This window comes from Ixodes scapularis, unplaced genomic scaffold (assembly GCF_016920785.2).
Source record: "Ixodes scapularis isolate PalLabHiFi unplaced genomic scaffold, ASM1692078v2 PGA_scaffold0__279_contigs__length_252992795, whole genome shotgun sequence".
In the NCBI taxonomy this organism is placed as follows: domain Eukaryota; kingdom Metazoa; phylum Arthropoda; class Arachnida; order Ixodida; family Ixodidae; genus Ixodes; species Ixodes scapularis.
In genome coordinates this window covers 167,013,030-167,019,699 of record NW_024609835.1, presented here as the reverse complement: position 1 = coordinate 167,019,699, position 6,670 = coordinate 167,013,030, and the positions used below count along the sequence as shown (strand labels likewise).

The window sequence follows — 6,670 nt, the reverse complement described above, 5'->3', positions numbered from 1 at the left end:
CCTCGGTGTGTTGCGACATTTGATTGCTTCGTAATAGAAAAATAGGGCATGCATTGTTATGATTTATGGATTTCTAGGATGCTTGCAGCCCGCAGAGTGAGTTATCCCCATATTTAGGCGATCTCAGACACCTCCTCAGGTAACCTTTAATTATGACGACGTAACCCGTACGAAAATGTCAAATATAGCCCTGATATATTTTATATATGGCCATATCCCGCCATATAAAGGAGCAAATACGGCCCGATATCGCCATATAAGTGGGCAAATACTGCCATATGCTGCCATATAAGTGCGTAAGTACAGCCATATATCGCCATATACACCTGCAAATACAGCTATATATGGCTGTATAAAAGTTCAAATACAGCCAGATTTAGCCCGTTCACGACATATATGGGTAGAAATAAATCCCCTGATAATGATATATTGGCCCGCTTTAGCCGTGCAAGCAAAAGGTTATATGTACTTGCCAAGACAATAGTTGATTGGTTTAAATTGCATGAGTTTCATGTAATTGGTTAACTAATATTAACATCCTTAAAGTGAAGTTATTCCAGGTATTTGAACCAATTAATCAATTGCGCATTTTGAAGTTTGAAAGACAAATGAAATTTGGTTGTATGTTTGACGTGCGACAATATGACGAAGTGCATAGCATCGGAAAGCGAGTTAATCAAATAATGGATTTTAGATCGCAGCTCTTAGGCGCCCGTTTCCGCGTTAAGTGGTGTCGGCGTCGCCATCGGCATCGGTGTAACCGTCCCGCTAAATTTATCGGGAAATTAAGTTGGTGCTTATGTCATGTGACGTCAATTTTCACGCTAAATCTAGCAGTAAAACTAATTTTGTTCATGTTTCCCCGCTAAATTTACCGGCAAAACACGAACCGTTAGCTTACTGAAGATGCAAGACGCTACTTCGTCGTCCCGAATCCTTTTCCCTTCAAACGGCTGCGAAGCCGTTGCGCCTGGAGTACCCTACGCAGCATCTTTAAAAACCATTTGTGCAGCATCGCAACATTCCGTTTGCGAGCGTCGGCGATTCATCGTGTGTCTAAAGTCGTTAGATGTGTTCTCCGTGGTACCTTTTATGTGTAACTCTTTCGTAAAAAAAATTTGAAATTTAAGAACGCGAACATAACAGTGTACGCATAATTTTATATTTTTTGGTAAATATATATATATATATATATATATATATATATATATATGTCGATTTATTTGTGGGCCTCTTGCGCAAAAAATAGTCGCACTTAGTTTTTCATTTAAAATTATAATGTGGGTTATACGGCGTAAAACATGGTATCTCCAAACTTGCATCGTTTGGGGTCACTTTTGTGTTGGGCAGCTTCTTTGAAAGTTAAAAAGCTGGACTTCATAGAGGTGTCCTGTCCACTCGGTATTGACACCAGGGTAGACGCTATGCGTGTTTCAGGCCAATCGTGTCTCCGGTTAGGGTCACGAGACTAAAGTCTAGAAACTGATGATAAGGCAGAACACGGCACCTGCCTCAAGCCCAAGGCCACAATAGCATTCGCTGCACTGTCAACCTTGGGTACAAGGGACAAATCCTCTTGTTGTGGTCATTGTTGGAATCAGAACAATGTCCTGGTTGGGATGCCCCAGTAGATAGGCCTTTTCTGTGTGCACTCCCGTCTTGCCCTTTCCTTCTCTCCTTTTCTCTCTCTCCCTAACCCGCAGGATCGAGCGCTGGGGCGAGACTGGCTTCGGCTTGCCACGCGGAGCGCCTTTTGTAGCCGCGTGGGTTTCCAGAAGATTCGGCCTAGAACGCTCGGCGCGTAGAACATTCGGGCCGCGAACAAGCAAGAGGATTCTCGAATTTACCGGAAAGCTCGATTCCAATAATAAATAAAAGACGCGTCACTGCCAGGAATTGAGCCCTGTCTTTTTACGTGGGAGGCAGGCACAATACCCGTTAGGCCACGCTCGCGCTGCCTACTTGGCCAGCTGCGCGCGCGGCATTACGCGTTCAGCCGGCGATGAGCTCCCCGGCCCAGCAGACGGTAACCTTCCAGCCCCGTCGTCCTACGTATTCTTGCCTGTGGTTCCCGGCGTGCCGACGCCATTCCACGGTTAAATCTAGGAGGACGTAGAGGACTGGCTCCTGCAGTACGACCAGGTGGCCCGCCGCAACGGATGGACTGATGAGCAACGCCTCCAGAACATCTACTTCTCACTGGAAGGAACAGCAAGGCAGTGGTATGAAAATCACGAAGTCGCCTTGACCACGTAGGAATTTTGTAAGAACGAGTTGAAGAAAACATTTGTCAGTCAACATCGACGTGAGCGTGACGAAGACCTGCTTCGAGGGAGAAACCACGGACTCAAGGAAAGCGTGACATCTTTCACTGAAGACGTTCTCCGCCTGTTCACCCATGCCAACCCGCAGGCCACAGATGAAAATAAACTCCACGTACTCAGGCGAGGTGTCAGGGATGACATTTTCGGCAGCGTTGTCCGCAATCCTCCGTCGACAATGGAAAGCTTCATCTCGGAGGCAACCACCCTTGAAAGGGAGCTCCTCGCAAGGACGAATCATTACCAGCGGTTTAATGGCACCACCATGGTTCCACTATCTAAAAGAAGCATCAGTTTCGGCCACTCTGACCTATCTGCGATCCGTGAGATGGTCAGAGACATTGCCTGCGAACGAAGAGCTTAGGAAGTTGGTGCCGGCAGCGGAGCGACCAACTGCGCCCTTACTCACCGAGCTCGTTCAAAAATAAGTGCAGCGGACCTTTCAACCGGAGTCTCCTATCGACATCGCTGAACTAGAAGAACCGGGGATCAGGAAACAACGTCGGCCGCCTCAGCCACAGCACGTGTACTGTCCGAGCACGTGAACTTGCCACCGCGCTCGAGTGTGCTGGTGCCTTTCGGAGAGAGAGAGAAACTAGCATTTATTGAAAGCAAGACAGCGAGGTCAGCCAGCGCTTTGTGCCGGCTTGCTACGCTGTGAAAGAAGATGAAATTTAAAAAAAAGGAAATAGAAAGAAATAGTATAGACAAAGATAGCAAAGATACGAAGAAAGAAGATAAAAAGATGAAAAGAAAAAAAATGCGCACGCACACAATACACACACACATACAAACTCACAAAACTGTTACGTTGGCAAGTGTTGGCTCACTTTGCAGCACACTGGACTGCAGTTCCTTAAAGTGTTTGTTGAAGATGTGTCTTCTTAATGAAATGTAAAAGAGCTTCAGTGGCCTTGTAACTGTCTGTAGCGGAAGGCCAGGGTCCAAACAGAAGCTTCAAGTCCCCCTGGTCCTCTTCCTTTAATTTCAGGCGAGTCTTCAGTGCGGTCCTTTCAATACTGTAATCCCCGCAGGCACACAGGACGTGTTCGATGTTATGAATTGTTCTACACGATGAACAATCGGAAGATTCAGCTTTGCCAATTTTATGAAGATAGTATTTAGTATATGCAACATTGAGCCGCAAACGATGTAACACCGTCTCAAGTTTCCTTGGTAGTCCTCGTGGTATCCGGAATTCGAGTTTAGGATCAATACGGTGAAGGCTGTAATAGTGATATTGCGGATTTTCCCATAAAGATAGTGAGATTTCAATTCCGATAGATTTGATTAAATGATTGGCATCAGATCTTGAAAACGGAATAGATACAGAAATTGTGCTCTCGTGGGCGTCTTTAGCGGCTCTATCGGCGCACACGTTTCCAATTATCCCGGAGTGGCCCGGAATCCACTGGAAGATGAAGTGATGTCCTTGATTCGATGCATACTGAATAGCCTGTAAAATATCATGGACTAGTTGTGAGTTAATGTTGTCTTTTCTTATTGAAGACAGAGCGTACAACGCAGGCCTAGAGTCGACAAGTGTTGCCCAACATCGTGGGCTTTCAGTGCCCGCGTGTACAACAGCTGCACGAATAGCTGCTAGTTCTGTCGCTGTTGATGAGGTGGCGTGGCTTAGTTTAGCCTTTATGTATGTGGCTGTGGATGGAATGTATACCCCCCGGGCTGAAGATGTGGGAATTGTAGAACCATCGGTGTAGATATGAGTAAATGACTCGTAAGTTCTGTGAATATATTCGAGAGATATTTGTGTAATTACCGGGGAAGGAGCTGAATTTTTTTAGTGATTCCTGGTATGCTTGTTCTTATTTCCAAGTGAGGGTACTTCCAAGGTGGATATTGTGGAATCGCAGCTGCCTCAATTGAACTTGGCATATAGTCTTCTAGTACCATAATAACTTGCGCAAAGCCAGATGATGGTCTATATTTGACAATCTCTACCAGGTGGTGTCTATACACTCTGGTTTTGTGTCGTAGATGAGCTCGCAGTGTTTCTTGCGTCCTTCATATTGCGGGAGATTTCGCACGAGATTCCGCCAGAGTTCCAGAGGTGAGGTACATTTTGGCAATCCAAAGCAGGCGCGAAGTGCTTGAGCTTGCGCGCTTTCAAGTTCTTTAAAACAAGACCGCGAGACACGTTGCATGACTGGCAAACTGTAGCGCATAAGACCGACAAATAAAGCGTTATACAGACCATCAGCGCCGATACAGAGCATCCCCATCTGGTTCCACTGATCATCTTGATTATATGTGTAAACGAGGTGAGCTTTTTCTTTAACCGTTTAATATGGGGTCCCCACGTCATTTGCCTATCGAGAGTCACGCCCAAAAGTGCATGTTCGGAGACATATGGGATTGGGGTTCCTTCTAAGTTAATGGGGTATCTGTATGTTTGTTTCATTGTAAACGCAACGCCGCAGACTTCTCTGATGATATGTACAAGCCTCGGCTGCTAAGGTACCGTGCGGCAATGTTGAGGGCGTTTTGTAGCCTGGCTCTGTTTATATATAAAGACTTGCTCGATGACCAGAAACATATATCGTCAGCGTATAAAGATACATGCACAGAAACAAGGAGTAACTTCAGAAGGCCTATAAGGCATATGCTAAACAGCATGGGACTGAGTACCTCACCTTGGGGAGCCCCCTGTTTGACTTCATGGAAGTCAGTGTTGCCCTCTTGTGTTGATATATAGACTTTTTGTTCTTTAAGGTAGCTGGAAATTCATGTAAATAAGCGCCCTCCGAAACCAATCGCCTTCATGTCGGAAAGTATGGCCTCGTGCTCTACCGAATCGAAGGCTGCTTTTATGTCAACGAATACTGCGGTGGTGACCTGCTTGACTGATTTCATTTGCTCTATGCTAGACACTAGTTCTATAACGTTGTCAATACTGCATCTGCCACGTCGGAAACCACTCATGGATGAAGGATAAATGCATCTATTTTCAAGATCCCACTCCATGCGTGCAAGCAGCATGCGTTCCATTATTTTGCTTATGCAGCTAGTTAATGCGATCGGGCGATATGAATTGATATCGAGTGGTGGTTTCCCTGGTTTGAGAATTGGTATTACGCGAGCGAGTTTCCAATCTTGGGGTATAATGCCAGTCTCCTATGAGGTATTGAATAATGTGAGTAGGGCCATTCTAGCAGTTTCCCCCAAGTGACGTAAGGCTGAGTAGCGTATGCCATCTGGACCTGGACAGGACTTAGTGTTGGATGTAGCAAGTGCTATGTCTAGTTCCTTTAAGTTGAAAGGGTCGTCCATAGAATTACATGCACTTACAGGGACGTGACCATCTGGGGCACCCTTGCTGTGATTGTTACCGGAGGGGCAGCTTGTAATCTTTATGCAGAACTCTTCCGCCACGACTGTTTCGGGTATTTGCCGTCTCAAAGAAATGGCTCTGAAGGGGTGAATTTGCTTTGGCCTTACACTGAGGCTTCGCGTGATGTGCCATATTCGGGTAGTTGGCTTCCTGGGATGAAGGCCGGAACTCAGTGACCTCCAGCGTCTTCTTGAAAGTTTATCTAAGTGCCGCTGTACATGTTTTTGTGCTCGTCTGGAAGCCTGAATATCTTCAACGTCTTGTGTTTTTCTTGCTTTTCGTTCAGCCCTTCGACGGATGGCACGAAGACGCTCATATTCTCCATCAACCGTTGTCTGCGGGTTTGTCACGTTGAAATATTTTGTTGCTTCTGAAGTGGAAGATGTTATGGCATTCACAAAAGATTCTGTTCCAGTGAGCATAAAACTGACAGCTTCCATTTTTTCTTGAAATATTTTCCAGTCGGTAGAAGGTACCGAGAAGCGTTGTTTGGAACAACGCAGGCCTCTCACTGTGGTGTATGTCGGTGCATGGTCACTTCCGTGAGTTTCAGTGTCAGCGAACCATGTAGTTTTTTCAGCAAGACCTGAAGATGCAAACGAAATATCTAAGGGGCTGTTCACTGATGCACCTTTAAAGAATGTAGAACTTCCATCATTTAGTATTACGAGACCATGGTTTAGCGTAATTCCAAGTAATGCCCTTCCTCGAGCCTTATTCTTCGCACTTCCCCACAGTGTGTGGTGAGCATTAAAATCTCCTGTCAGAAGACGTGGTGGCGGGGTTTGTTGGAGAATAGCTTCAAGTCTCTTAGTGCCAAATTCTGCTCGAGGAGGTATATAACCAGTTATAACACTGAATGAGATATCGCCTTTTTTTATAGTCACAGGAATATATTCATTTGTCCTATGGGACAAAATATTGTGCTCAATAAATGTGAGATATTTTCGAATGCCGAGTAATACTCTGCTAAGACCGGTTTCTCTGTGGGAGTGAA

General features: G+C 45.6%; 1 pseudogene; it reads right to left on the bottom strand.

Annotated features, from left to right (window-relative positions):
• Nucleotides 1-3,249: 3,249 nt before the first annotated feature.
• LOC120837429 lies at nt 3,250-4,901 on the bottom strand (annotated as a pseudogene).
• Nucleotides 4,902-6,670: the final 1,769 nt, after the last annotated feature.